We start from the raw sequence: 16,230 nt of genomic DNA on the forward strand, positions 1-16,230 counted from the left end.
ACACAATGGTCAGGGCCTTCTTCCCCAGTCCTCACTTCCCTTCCTTGCCCAACAGTCTCATTGTGTTCTCCAGCTCTGACCTCCCAGAGAATATGTAAGCTCTTTTGGTTGTTGGACTGCATGTTAGTCTTGGTGGCTATGATTTTAATACAATTAAATATTAAAAACATGATCAGAAGAGGAGGAAGCCCACTGTTGTTAGAGTGTAGGAAGGAACATAGCATTCACTCCTTGCTCTGGAAGCCATTCTTTTCATTTTAAGGGCTTTAGCCTTCCATGGCCCCATGGCATTCCCTCACCTATCTGTGTCATGAAAATGGTATCAGGAAAATTGAATACTGTAGAAATGGAATAAAAGAATAGGACATGGAAGAAGGATGCTTATGTGTTCATTCTTCTATTTTGATAAAGTCATAATTAACTAAATTATAACTTTTGATCCTTTAATTCTAACTTTCCTTCTGGCATTTGGATTTGTAGGCAATATTATCCCAAACAGTTCTTCTGAATGGAATGTGACCTGCCAAGGCAAGTTGAATGATCTTACTATTCTGAGTAGATGTAAAGATTATTGGTTGCTTTGGAGCCAAAGTTGCCATTTGCAGAATTGTCACAACTGTTATAAATCAACCTATTTGACAGGAACACTTTGTGAGCCTTTAACACAGAAAGTTAAAAGATCTAGTCCCTGGTCTCAGATAGCTAATAACCATTAATGTGGGAGAAAGATTCAAGTAAGTTAGTAATCACAGCAAGGTTATTTCACAAGTGTTGTGATGGAGTTTTCTTGGATACAGAGGAATATTTGAAGTACAAATAATAAACGACACCCAATCAGACCAAGGGAGGAGGTATCAAAACAATGTTTCCAACATTCATGCTTCCACTAAATCTTGAAGGTCCATAGTGATCTGGAGGAGAGGAGAAGGGGAAGAAAGCAAGGCATCCTGGGGAGAGGAATTAGTGGCTCAGAATAATGAAAAATTGATGGGTCCAGGGTCTGCAAATTTAGCAGGTAAGCAGCAGTGGGAGGTCAGACACACAAATGGTCTGGCAATTGCCCCTTGTCTCTGGAGGTTTTGTGTCTATTTACTAAGTGCTGTGGTTTGGATAAGTGTCCCTGAAAGGTACATTTGTCCCCTACTGGGAGGCAGCAGAACCTGTAGGAGGGGAGACCTAGTGTGAGGTCCTTAGGTCTTTGGCACCATGGCCTCCACGGGGATGGTGGGACTCCAGTCTCTTCCTTTTCTCTGCTTCCTGGTTTGTGATATGTGGTTTGTTCCGCAACATGTTCCTGCTGTGAAGTGCTGCCTGCACCAGAGGCTGATAGTGATATTCCCACTCCATCTTGGACTGGTATCTCCAGACCCATGAGTCAAAAGAAGCCTTTTCTCTTTATAAGTTAATTGCCTCAGGCGACTCATCATAGCGAAAGGCAGCTAATTCCCTAAGTGTTTTTATGATTTTCTACTAGCTTTTGATGAATTCATCTCTCTATTTAATGTCATTAAATCATTCCTTCTGAGAGAAAGTACAAAATCCTTAGCATGAAACTTGGGGACCTCTCCAATCTGTGATCCACACTCCCAGCTTTCCCTCACACACAGGCCTGCCCGAGTGCCTCTCTGAGTTCCCCACCTCCCCCTGAACATTCCGTACTCTTTCAAAACACTGTAGCCTTTGCACAGGTTTCCTCTTCCCTTCCTGGAAGGCCCTTCCTCTGTTCCTTACCTTCTCATTCAACCATCAATCCCTTGAGAGTGGTGAGTTCTGAGCTCACTCAAAGCAGTCTTGTATTTCTTCCTCTTTGCCTGACTTCATAGGTTTGCCCGTGGTATTGCCCTCTCCTTGTTAGGGTTTGAATCTAAATGTCCTCCAAAGTCTCATGTGTTTGGAAGGTGATTGGGTCATGGGGGCACAAAGGTACAAGAAGCCACACTCAGGTGGGAATAAGCCCTTTTCATGTATTTGTCTGTCCCTAAATTATTTTTTACCATCTTTGGCAACAAATTAAAAACCATAAATGTTGATGAGCATGTTTGACTCAGATCTATCATTAAAAGTATTCAAAGGAATTACTTCAAAACTGAAAACTTTATAAATTCAACAAAAAAGATGAATTAACAAGATTGAACCCACACTATGGAATGAACAATATATAATTCATTACCTACAGACCCACAGGTAGATGACAGTCTGGTATCTACAACCCCTTCCTGATTCAAACTTGCTCTCACACAAAAAGATTTATTTTTAAAATACATTTTCAACAAGTAAGAGAGGTTCATTTCGAAGTATATGAAAGTTATTACTCCCTGGGTCAAGGAAACTTAGAAAAAGAGATAATTAGAGACTATAAAAAGAAAAAAAGGAAGTAAGATAAATGATACCAAGCACAATACTCAGGATAGAGTAGAATCTCAAACAGAACTTGATAAACTGAGTTAGAACCACATGGAAACATAGATGTTTGTGTAATGAAGCAAACACGAAAAACACTTGAAGCTCAGGGAAAGTAAGCCTAAGAATTATGAAAGTACTGCAGAATATATTAGGGATGTGAGGGCTATGATAAGTGGCCTGGTGGGGTGGCACACATCTGTAATCCCAGCACTCTGGAAGGCTGAGGCAGGATCATAGTCTTGGCAACTTAATGAGACCTTTGTCTCAAAATTAAAAACAAAAGTGGGCTGGAGTTGTAGCTCAGTACAGAGGCCCTAGGCTCAATCCCCAACAATACCCATGTATGTGTACACACATGCACACACCCACACACACATGTGAGGGTCTGGCAGTGAGTAGATGGACATGGAGCCTCCCAGGACATGGAAGAGCCATTGCTGTGCAGTGGAGGGAGGTTGCTCAGAAACAGACTTGGAGGTCAGGCGTGTACAGCTTTGTCTACTGTGAGCATCCGTGTGAGACTGCATCGCTGGGGCCTTCGAAACCCTGACTCTGAGGAATAGATTGTTTTACATCACAAAATGAGAAAGATACTCACTCAGGGGAGGAGGCCCAGAATGATGGAGGGTAGCCTCAGAGAGCACAGACAACTTCTCATGGTCACCAGGCAGCACTGAACACACATGACCTAGGCTTGTCCTTATTTAATGAGTTGTCTTTACAGTTTTGTTTTAGGGATTTGTATGTTAGTAACAGCAATAGTTGACCTTTCATATTCCATGCTTATTCTAAGAGTTTTATGTATAATAAGTCATTTATCCCTATTAACAACCCCTTGAAGTTAGTACTGTTATTATTTTCATTTTATAAACAGGGAAAGTGAGACATAGAAAGTTGCATAAAGTGATAGAGTAGCAATTTGAACCTAGTCACTCTGATTCTCTCTCTCTCTCTCTCTCTCTCTCTCTGTCTCTCTCTGCAAAGACCTCACAGAACTGTCCATTTCTCCTCCATTTAGGATGATGACAGTGGTGGCTGGCAGGACCCCATCACAAGGGCTAACAAATTCAAACCAAACCACCAGTTGTCCTGTCTATGTAAAGCCTCTCCTGATACAGAACCTGCCCACTCTAGCCCAAAGAAGGGACCAGGACCCAGGCCGCTTATCCATCAGACACTTGTGTCTTAAACAAAATGTTTGGTCATATGAAATGTGTTTAGTATGGGTGCACTCCCCACCATACTGGCCCAAGAGATGGGCATAAGAATCCTATGTGGACAGTCTGAGCCCTTCCCCAGGATCTTTCCATCTAGGGCTGAGAGAAAAATCTTTTCATGTCTAGTTACTGATCTTTCAGGAAAAGACTTTGATAACTGCTGAAGGCTACTTTTCCTGCTGGGCATCTCTGTTAGCCAAAAAGGAGCAGAGGAGAGAGAGAGAGAGAGAGAGAGAGAGAGAGAGAGAGAGAGAGAGAGAGAGACAGAGAGAGGGAGAGGGAGAGGGAGAGGGAGAGAGAGAGAGAGAGGGAGAGGGAGAGGGAGAGGGAGAGAGAGAGAGAGAGAGATATCAAATAGAGGGAAATGAAAGGAAGGGAGGGGGAGGAGAATGAAGTAGAGGAAAAAGGAAGAGAGAGAGCACTGCAAGGGTCAGGTACCTGGTATCAGTTCCCGAAACCCAGAGTGGCTCTGAACTCTGGTGATGATCTTTGAGTTCCCTCTGTGTTCTTAAGGTAAATCACTCTTCCACTTTAACTTTGATTGGGTTGGTTTTCTGTTGTTCATTTGCTGCCCAGGGCCTCGTCTACACTTTCCTCTCATCGTGCAGCTCCTCAGTCCCTGCCCTTTTCTGAGGCACCTGCTCAGGTGCTCCTGCCTCTCCCACAGACCACCTGCCATTCCATCTACATCCCATGCCCCCTACATCTGCCCACACCACACCTTTCTGTTCTGTGTACTGAAGAAGTGACTTCAGTCATTTGTACCTGCAATCCTCAGTAGTGTAGGTTTCAGGCATATCTACTTATAGTTATCTTGCCATTGCTGTAGATATCTCCGTTGTAATTGCTGTTGCACAAGTCTGCATGCAGGACAACAGAAAGTACTACAAAGTCCAGGCACTTTTTCTTTCCTATGATGGAAAACTTGCCCTTGTCCTTCAATAGAATATTAGTAACTTGTAGGTAAGATACAGGCTGGAAAACTTCCTAGGGTGCCTATTTCTGATTGATTGTTTCTGGTTGTGAAAACTGAAATTAAAAATTAACTGCTTATCTTCTTCTCTGCTGTTTTATTTTTTAATGTTTAATCTCTGTTATATGTGAGCCACAATATGACCAAACATTTTGGCTAAAGGACAGATGACTGAGAGATAAGCAGGTCTTTTCTCTATTCTAGCAGACAACATGGTCTCTAAATATGTACACAAAAATTGTAGCACTTGAAAATATGAATTAATGATTTGTTGAAGTTAAAGATGGCAACCAATAAAAGTTGAGATTTAACCAACTTGTATTATGTCTTGCCCACATTTTGCCTACATTTTGAATTAAAACTAAGCCTTGGATTCCAGCCAAGTTCCATCTCAGTTTTGCCTTTTTCTTGTGTGGCTTTAGAATCTATAGCAGCTTTTACCTTACATAGACCACATTTCCAGGGCTGGGATGTGACTCTATAGGAGAACACTTGCCTAGCATACGTGGGGTCCTTGATTCATCGCCTGTGATCAGTCTCCAGAGCTCCACCCACAAGCACAGGAAATGCATGAGCCTTCTCTCCCCTGGGAGCTCTGGGACAAAACTAACCAGCCAAGCAATCTGGAAAGAGATTTTGTTTTCTGAGTCATGTAGGAGAAATCCTCTTATAATGACTTAATTAAGCTGTCAGTCAAGAAATATTTATTGAGAGCCTTTTGGGGACTTTAGGAAGGAAACTGATGCCAAAGACAACAGAGGAGAGTAGTGCCAAGGCCAAGGCCATTGGCTGCCCCAGTGGCTATAAATAAAATTGCAAAATAGGAAAGCTCTATCTGTTCTCTTCCTTCCCTTGGTCAATTGCTCCTTCTACCCCTTTGCTTTTCCTAATCTAACCAGTTTTTATGCTGTCCCACCCCAGCTCCTTGACCTGGTATTCATTTATTCCTTGTGAACACACTTTTTTATTCAATAAATAGATATGAGGAACCTACAATAACCTGGACAATGGTGATCTACCAGTGAATAGAAAAAGTTTTTGACCCTCAAGGACAGTACACTCTAAAGGCAGTAGATAGAAATAAATACTTAATAAATGCTAAGGGCTGACCAGTTGATAATGGCCATGAAGAAAAAGAAAGTAGACTGAAGGAAACAGGAGGTAGAAAAGAGTGTGCTATTTTTTGCAGATTAGTCAAACAAAGCTATACTAGTCAGCTTCTGTTATGGTAACACCTGAGATAACTGACTTAAAAAGAGAAAAGCTTATTTGGCTCATAGTTTTGGATGTTGTAGTCCATAGTCAGTTGGTTTTGTTATTTTTGGGTCTGTGGCAAGGCAGAACATGGTGGTGGCAACACATCATGGCAGAAGCTGCTGATCTGTGTCTCACAATCCCATTCAATGGAACCCAGTGACGTGGAACCTTCTACTAGGCCCCACCTCTTAAAGGTGTCCACAACCTTGTGATAGCACCAAGAGGAGGACTAAGCCTTTAGCACATGAGTTTTTGGCAACAATCTAGATCCAAACCATATCCAAGACCTGGCTGGAAATGTGATATTTGAGCAGAGACACAAAGAAAGTGATGAGATCAGTGCATGTGGATATAGTATCTCAAGGTAAGAGAGGTCAGCCAGAGGAATTCACCAATGCCAAGAGTAGAGGCAGGAGAGTGCTTGGAATGTTATAGAAACTACAGGGAACCTAAGGGGGAGGGAGAAAAGGGCCAGGCCAGATTCTGAGGCACAGATGGAAAGATTAAGGCCTCTGCTTTATGTGAGATGGGAGCCCCTGGAGGGTTTGTTTGTTTTCCGGTACTGGGGATTAAACTCAGGACCTTGTACTTGCCAGGCAGGGACAGCACCACTGAGCTACATCCCCAGCCCCTCCCTGGAGGGTTTTGAGAAGAAGAGTAATAGGAAATGACTCACATTTTAGGAGAATCACAATTGCTGTTGTGTTGAGAATAGATTGGCTAAAGGTGACAGATCAAGGAAAGGAAGAAGAAGGCCATGACATAATCCAGACAAAGAATGGAGGCAGTTTCAAAGATCTTAAGGAGTAGCCAGATTTGGGTTATATTTTAAAGATAGAGCCAAGGGGATTGGCTGAGGGAGGAGAAAACCATAAATGAATGATTCTATTAAGATAATGACTGAGAGTGCTCACCTCTGTGTTCTGAGCTTTTGGGAGAGGGCCAAGAATATACAAGGTGCTCAATAAATGTAGGTTGAATTGAATTTAGTTTGAAAAGGAGGAAAAGACTTCACAGAGGAGAGTGTTTCTGAGCTGAGAAGGGTAAGAGAAGCCTTCTAAATGACAATGACCCATGTACTAAATTTATCAACCATACAGACACCTCTCCCTACTCTGAAAATAAAATGATCTTTCCTTATTTAGTATAACCTGGGGATGAGGAGGAGGCTTAAATCATAAATTTCTAAGTCCTGAGATTTTTATATCAGACATGTGTTAAAAGAAATGAGAGAATGTGTTTTTTGACTTCAGGGTTAGGCAAAAGTCCATAAACAAAACCCAAAAGTATAAATAATAAAGAAAAAAACTGATTAAATCTCTTGGATACATTAAACAAGGTGATGTAACACCAAAGGGGAAAATTATAATTGAAAAGTGTTATACAAAGATTTCAAAGAAATCAATGAGAAATATGTAACTTCACATAAAATGGACAAAGGATAAAACTGTCAATACCTCAAAAAGGAATCACAAATAACAAATAAACATGAAAGAGGTGATGGATTATTAGCAATCAGGCAGATGCAAATTAAAATAATAGGCAAATGCCATTTCCTAGCAATCATATAAGCCAATAGTAACTTAATGTTACCAAGTATTGGCAAGAATTCCAGCAAGTTGTTCCTTGTTACCAATAACTTGTTATGAGCATTTTGGAGCCCAATTTGGCAATCTCTAGTAAAGCTGAACATGCCATTCTCTGATCCAGCAAGCTTACTGTTAATTATATTATGTAGAAAATTTCTATAAATATTTGTATGGAGAGACAAGACCAGTAATGTTTATAACAATATAAAAAAGAAATTAATTTGAAACACCCTAAATTTCCATTAATAATTCAATATATAGATCAATTACAGGTTCTATTTATAGCAGGATAGCTGTCTAGATATTCTAAATAGTCACCTCACTGAAAAACACCCAGATATGAGATTAATTACCAAAAAAATACTGTACTTTTAAGATGTGTTGTTATAAAAAGTAAAAGCAATTCCTAATGGCACATCTTACTCCCTACAGCAGAAAATACAGTGTACAAATTTCTGAAACCAGAGTGGCATGTGGATACAAGCTAGGACTTCTCTGGGGGAAAGTGCCAATTCCAGAAATGTAAAAGCTTTGAAGATCATAGCCAGCTCCCATAGCCCCTCAAAAGGTAATGTAAGGGAGTACTGAGCCTGAGATACCCACCTGCACATGAATCTGAGGCCCTCAAAGAGCCTTGTTCAGAAAAGCTCTCTGACTATACAGAGAAGAGAGCAAGCAAGAATGTATCTCTACCAATGAAACAGGCTTAGAGGAGACCCTCTCATGAGAATTTGTGTCATTAAGTTTATCTACATATGGATGTCGGCTTTGAATTTAAATATTTATGTGGCTGCTAAGTCCCCATATTTAGAAATTAAATTAAAGTAGTTTCAGGTTCTTGGTACCACCTAGGGCCAAAATCAAACACATGAAAATCCTCTTCAGAGGAAACAGTCTCACAGATGAAGTTCTGCCAAATATGAGTTCACAATCAAAATGTATGAAGCATCTGAGGCAGAAAAAAACCCTAAGAATTAGTGGAAATAATAAACAAAGGAGGAGTTACTATCAATTTCATAGACATAAAAAGGATTTTAAATAAATGCTATGACCAATTTTATGGAAATAAATTGTGTAATTTATATGAAAGAGGCAAATTCCTAGGAAGTCACAACTACTGAAGCTAACTGATGAAGAAATACACAATCTGAATACACACATAACAAATAAAGAGATTGAATTACAATTTTTTAAAAAACTATTCACAAAGCAAAGCCCAGGCCCAATTATTTAGGGAATTCATACCAATCAAACTCATCAAACATTTGAGGAATTAATACCAATTCATCAAACATTTAGGAACTAATAACAATTTTTCATAAACTTAAAAAAATAAAAGTGGAAGGAATACCTTCTAACTCACTCTACGAGTCTAGTATCAATCTGATACCAAAACCAGATAAAACATCATAAGTAAAGAAAATTAAAGATCATTATCTCATGAATATGATGCAAAAATCCTCAACAAAATACTACCAAACTAAATCCAGCAATATGGGGAAGGAATGATACACTACAATCCAGTGAGATTTAGCCCAGCAAAACAAACGGTTTAACATCTAAAAGTCAATTAAACACATCACTAGACTGAAAAGCAAAATCCACAAAATCATCTCAATAGATGCAGAAATGTTTGACCAAATCACGAGTTAAAAACACTCAACAAATTAGGAATAGAAGAAAATTTGCTCAATCAGACAAAGGTCTCTACAAAAACTCACAGATAAAACTACATTTACTGATGAAAGACTAGAAGCATTCCTTCTAAAATCTGGAAGAGGACAAGATATTCTTACCTCTTCTGTTCAACATAGAGTAGCTATGGAAATGAGGCAAGGAAGAAAAAATCATTCAGATTGGAAAGGAAGAAGTAAAACTATCGCTTTTCATAGATGGCATGATCTACTAGCATGTATACAAAAAATCATGACTTCACTAAAAACTATTATAACTAATAAATGAGTTCAACAAGTTCCAGGATATAAGATCAATATAAAAAAATAAATTTTATTTATATACACTTTTAGTAAATAATCTAAAAATGTAATTAAGAAAACAATTCCATTTACAATAGCATCAACAAGAATAAAATAATTTGGAATAAATTCAACCAAAAAGTGCTATATATATATATATATATATATATATATATATGCTCTGAAACTATAAAACATTGTTAAAAAATTAAAGAAGATGTAAATAACAGAAAGAGCATTTGATATACTTGGATTAAAAGACTTAAAATTGTTTAGTTGGCAATATTCCCCAAATTGACCAATAGACTCACTGAAATTTCTATTAGTAACCTAGCTGACTCCTTTGTAAAAATGGATTCAAAAATTCATATGGAATTACAAATGACCCAGAATAGCTAAACAATCTTGAAAAAGCACAACAAAGTTGCCAGGCTCACATTTCCTGATTTCAAAACTTACTACAAAGTGACAGTAATCAAAACACAGTGTGCTACTGGACTAAAGTTAGACATGTATATTAATGAAATAAAATTAAGGATACAGTGTCTATGGCCAAAGGATATTTAAAAGGGTTCCAGGATCATTCAGTAATGTTTGTTTGTTTGGTTTTTGCTGAATAGTGGCTATTACTACCTTAAAAAAATTCATTAGTATATGTTTGCAGTACATGAAATTTACATTCATTTTAGGGAGTAGGTAAATGTACATGGCACAGCTTGATTCTTTTTTAATACCCTTCCAGTCTTTCCAGCAAATGATGTAGAGACTATTATATACATACTAATAAAAATGGAATCCTTACCTCACACCATACACAAAAGCTGACTAAAAATTAATAGATATAAATGTTATGCATTTTACAGCTAAAGAATCTGAAATTAAGTCTTCTTGGCCTCAGATTTGGCAGTGGATTTTATAAGAAACACCAAAATCATAGGCAACTGAGAAAATACAAATAAACTAGAGCTCATAAATATTAAAAACTTTGCTTCAAAGGACCAAATCAAGAAACTGAAAAGACAACTAACAGAATGGAAGAAAACATTTGAAAAATCATATATCTGCTGAGGGAATACATCTGAAATACAGAAATAATATAATTCCAAAATTGAGCAAAGGCTCAAAATAGATATTTCTCTAAGGAAGATCTGCAAGTGCCCAATATGCACAAGACAAGATGCTCAACATTTGTCATCAAAGAAATGCAAATCAAAACCACTATAAGCTATCACTTTATATCCATTACGATGGTTAGAGTCCAAAAGTCCGGTAATAACACATGTTGACAAGGATATGTACAAGCTGGACCCCTCATAAACTGCTGGTAGTAAAGTAAAGTGGTGAATCCACTTTGAAAAACAGTCTGGAGCTCCTCAAATCATTAAAGAGTTTTCATGTGACTCAGCAATTCTAGCCCTAGCTGTATATCTAAGAAAAATAAAAACCTGTCCACAGAAAATCTTGTAAACAAATATTTATGACAGCATTATCATAATAGCCAAAATGTAGATACAACACAATTGTCAACCAACTGACAAATAGATAAGCAAAATGTAATATATCCTTTCATGGAATATTTGGCCATAAAAATAAATGATATACTGATACAATGTACAGGATGAGTGAACTTTGAAAGCACCTGCTAGCTAAACTAATGAAGCCAGATATAAAAAGCCATATATCCTATGACTCTATTTGTAGGAGATGTCTAGAATATGTAAATTCATAGGGATACAAAGTAGATTAAGAGCTGCTAGTGGCCAAAGGAAAGGGGGAGTAGGAATTGTATTAGTTTCCTAGGGCCATGATTGAAAAAAAAAAAAAAACACTACCAACAGTGTAGCTTAAAACAAGAAATATTTATTGTCTTATATTAGTACCAAATCTAGAATTTCAAAATTTAAGGTATTAGGAGAACCCGGAAGGAAGCTCCCCACCTCCATCCCAGGCTCTTAGGGCAGAGAAGCTCAGCCAGTCCCAGAACCCAGAAGGAAGCTCCCCACCTCCATCCCAGGCTCCTAGGTCAGAGAAGTTCAGCTGGTCCCAAAACCCAGAAGGAAGCTCCCCACCTCCATCCCAGGCTCCTAGGGCAGAGAAGCTCAGTCAGTCCCAGAACCTGGAAGGAAGCACCCCACGTCCATCCCGGGCTCCTAGGGCAGAGAAGCTCAGCTGGTCCCAGCATCTGGAAGGAAGCTCCTCGCCTCCATCCCAGGCTCCTAGGGCAGAGAAGCTGAGCCGGCCCCAGCACCAGGAAGGAAGCTCCCCCGCTGCCATCCCAAGCTCCTAGGGCAGAGAAGGTGAGCTGCATGGGCACCAGAAGCACCCCCTCCTGTGGAAATGAGGAGACACATAAACAAGTCTCAAAAACAGACTTCCGGATCACCTACAGCAACCCCAAAGGGAAACGAGATGGAATACTCTGATACTCAACCACCTGGACTCTCTGAACTGGCAACAAAAGAGGATCTGTGAAAAATGAAATCAGAAATAATTACTCAGATAACAGCAAAGATTTTGCTCATGGTGGAAGACATGATTAATAAATCTAGAGAGGATACAGATAAAAAAATAGAGGATCTGAGGAACATGATGGAATCCCAACATAGGAAACAAATGGAATACATAAAACAGATACAGACAGATTTCCAAGAGATTGAAACTCCATCGAAAGTCTGCACAGCAGAATGAACCAATGTGAGGATTGAATTTCACATATAGAAGATAAGATTGCAATCAGAGAGGAGGAAAAGAAAAATTGCTTTAAAATTGTAAGAGAACACGAGAAATCAATCCAGCAGCTGCTAGACGATGCAAAGAAGAATAACATAAGACTGATTGGAGTCAATGAAGAAAGAGGAGAGAGTGCAGATGACATTAAAAAACTGTTCACAGAAGTGATGGCAGAAAACTTCCCAAGCAGGGGAAAAGAACTTGACATACAGATAAGGGAGGCATATAGGACTCCAGCTAGCCTTAATCAAAAAAAAATCTACACATAGGCATATAATAGTTAGGATTCCAGAAACTCAACAGAAGAACAGAATTCTACAAGCAGTGAGAGAAAAGAAACAAATCACATACAAAGGAAAGCCCATCAGAATCACAGCAGACTTCTCAACGCAAACCCTCAAGGCAAGAAGAGCTTGGAGTGATGTATTTCAAGCCCTAAAGCAAAACAGCCTCCAACCCAGATTGATGTACCCTGCAAAACTATCTTTCAAAATTGATGGAGAAATAAGACACTTTCATGACAAAGAGCACCTCAGGAACTTCATGAATACCAAACCGGCACTCAAAAAAATTTTAGACAATACCCTAGGAAAAGACAATGAGGATCACAACCCCAGGAAACTCAGCTGAATGAATCCACTGGGCGTGACAAATTAAACACAGAGGAGGAGAATCCAACAAAAAGAAAAAGTCATTACAAGGCTTCTAAAACTTTTAATTTCATCTCCCTAATGAGTGTATAATTCAATCTTATTATTGTACTGATTAGTATTTTTCTGATTCTAGAGTTGCACAACATTCCTTGTGCTATACTGGCTATTTATCATCTTCTTATGTCTACATTTTAATTGGGTTGTCTATTAATGAGCTCTAAGAATTCTTTATATATTCTGGTCATAGGTTATATGCATTGTAAATATGGTCTGTTTAAGGACTACTTTTCATTTTAATGATGTCATTTAAAGTTCTAAATGTTGATGGAATCTCATTTATCAATTTTTTTCTTTTATACATCATTTTTTTTTATCCTAGATAGTTCTTGCCTACTGTGAGTTCATAAATATTTTTCCTTATAATTTCTTCTTAAAGTTTTATACTTTTAGGCTTTCTTATTTAGGCTCATAGATCCCTTCAAGTTATTTTCATGTATGGAAAAAAAGGGTTGAGGTTAATTTTTTATATATGGATACCAGGTATTCTAGTGCCATTTGGTGAAGACACTGTCTCTTCCTCGGCTCTTGAATTGAGTTTATATTCTATAAAATGCTAATGTTAAATAATCTTTCAAAACTCAGTGTACCATATATGTGTGGTTCTATTTCTAGATTCTCTGTTTTATTCAAATGATCTATATGTCTTTCCTTACACCAACACTGCCTTGATTACTGTAACTTTAGAAGAAGTCTTACAATTAGGTACTAAACGTCTTCCAACACTGTTTTTGTTTTTGTTTTTGTTTTTAACTTCTCTAGGTCCTTTGTACTCCTACATAACTTTTAAATTTCAATATCCAATTCTTCATTTATAGCAAGTATACACAGACCTGAATTTTTATATGTACCTTGTGTTTTCTAATCCTGCTAAATTCAAGTACAAGTTCTAGGGTCTCCTAGAGATTTCTTAGTATTTTCTCTGTAGATGATCATTTCATCTATATATAAAGATTTTGCTTCTGCCATGCCAATCCTATCTTAGTTGTGTCGTTTTATTGCCAGACTATTTTGGTGGGGACTAGGTTTCAAAGTTTAATGGACAGATAAAGAGTAAGCATATCTGCCCTTGTTCCCCACCTTAAGGAGAAAGCATTGTATCTTCTCCGTTTATATAAGGCATTCTCGCTGGAAGTATGGAGTACATGTCTTTAATCTGTTGAGAAGGTTCTGTTCTACTTCTAGTCTCCTGATAGCTTTTACCATGAACAGCTGTAGAATTTAGTCCAATACTCTTTCTCCAGCTAGTGACTGGATCATATGGCTTTTGCCTTTCCTCTGTTAAAATGTTGACTTTTGGGGGTGGATCTTCCAATGCTGAACCAACACTGCCATCCCTATAACAAAACCACTTTCTATGTCCTGCCAGATCTGACTTCCAATAGTTTGTTTTGTTAAACAAATTTCTACCTATGTTCATACTTTTTTCTTCTATTATCTTTATCCAGTTTTAGGATTAGCACAATGTTGAGTTCCTAAAATGAGGGGAGAAGTGTTCCTTCTTTTTTCTGCTTTAATTGTTTGATATAATTTATCAGTTAAAATGTTTATGAGCCTGCTATTGTCATATAGGTAGGTTTTCAAGCTAGGAATATACTTTCTTTAATAGGTGGTATTCAAATTTTATATTTCCTCCAGAGATAGTTTCATTAATTTGTCTTCCAAGATACTTCTTAGAAGTTGTCAAATTTATTTCAAAAAAGATTTTTGTAATATGCTTTCTATATCCTTTTAAATTCTGTGAAATCTGTGGTAATGTCTCCCAGATCTTAATATTGTAATTTAAAAAATGTATAACTGATATTGTGTAACAGGAAGAAAAGGTCTAAAAGAGCAGGGGAATTGTGAGGGGTAGGGGAATGAAAAAAGGGAAAGGAAAAAATATGAAAAGAGGAAAAAAAATGGAAACAAGGTCTTTGCAAATAGGGAAGGGTGGAGGGGGTGAAGGGAGGGCAAGGGAAGGGAAAAAAATAAGAACCAAGATACTCATGTAAAGGTACAAGATCCCAATGATGAATGTAACTGTATTTTATACTGAAAATGTACCAATAAACTTAATGGGAAAAAAAATTTAATGTATTAGCCAGGTCATCCTCTCTCTGAAGTTTCTGAAGAAGACTCTTCCTTTCCTCCCAGAAGCCTTTGGCCTTCTTTCGTTTGTAGCAGCATCACTCCAATTTCTGTCTCTTTTCAAGTAGCCTTCTCTGAATGTCCTCCTCTGTTCTAATAAAGACACCACTCATTGGCCTTAGAACCTATGCTAATGCAATGTGACCTCATCTTAACCAATGACAGAGGCAAAAACTTTATTTCCAAATACAGTCACATTCTGAGGTTCCAGGTAGACATGGATTTAGGGGGACACTTTTCAACCTACTACAGGGAGCAACTGCTACCAAATACAGGGTTTCTTTATGAGGTCACAAAAATGTCCTAAAATTGACTGTGATTGTGATAACACTTATCTGTGAATATACTAAAAACTACTTCATCATAGGCTTTTGATGGGAAAGCTGTCTAAAAATGAATAATTAAGATTCAACAAACCCCCAGCAAAAGAACTAAAAAATATACATGGAGAAGGAAAATGACCCCAGAGGAAGAGCTGAAAATAAGAAGGAATCGTTAATATGAGCTGAAAAGTAAGCCCTTGAGTGTTAAGGACTTCATTTTGCCCACTGCTGCATGCTAAGGACTACAGAAGATATTCACAAAATACATGTTGGATAAGTTGTTGATAAGCAGACAAGTTGGAAAATAGAGACAAAAAACTAAATAAAGATTTTCAGTAAATAATAATGTCTAATTTTTCAGTTAAAACAAGATAAAACTAAAATAGCAGACAATAGCATGAAAGCTGCCAGAAAGCATAGCTGGAGTTAGAGAAAGAGAGTAACTTGGAAGTTTTCAGGTAGAGTTAATGACATTGGTTGATTTTGGACTTTGTAAGGGAAATCTGCAAGGATATACTACTTCGAAAGTAAGCATAGGTGAATAAAGAGGGTGCAACTTGCCAGGTCATGGAGCAAAGACTTGGGAAGGAAAGAGAAAGAGAAGAGCAGTCAAGCCAGGAAACTGGGAAAGGGGGAAAGTATAGATAAGGTGGGATATTAGAAAGCAAAAAATGAAAAACAGAAAAGAAATCAAATGCATCAGAAATAGATTTAAGTAGACTAAATGTTCTATTGAAAACACAGTTTGTTATACTAATGAGACGCAAATCCAGCTACATGCTACTTAAAGATATGCATCTAAAACATAAGAACACAGAAAAAATAGAAAGAACCTAGGAACACATTGGGAAAAGTATGAGAGAATGGACAAGAAAGAGAAGACAAGAGAGCACTCTTTTTTTTCTAAACTAATTTTCTGGGT

This window comes from Heterocephalus glaber, unplaced genomic scaffold (assembly GCF_053883595.1).
Source record: "Heterocephalus glaber isolate CG9 unplaced genomic scaffold, H.glaber_assembly_v1.0 deba00001472, whole genome shotgun sequence".
NCBI classification, from domain to species: domain Eukaryota; kingdom Metazoa; phylum Chordata; class Mammalia; order Rodentia; family Bathyergidae; genus Heterocephalus; species Heterocephalus glaber.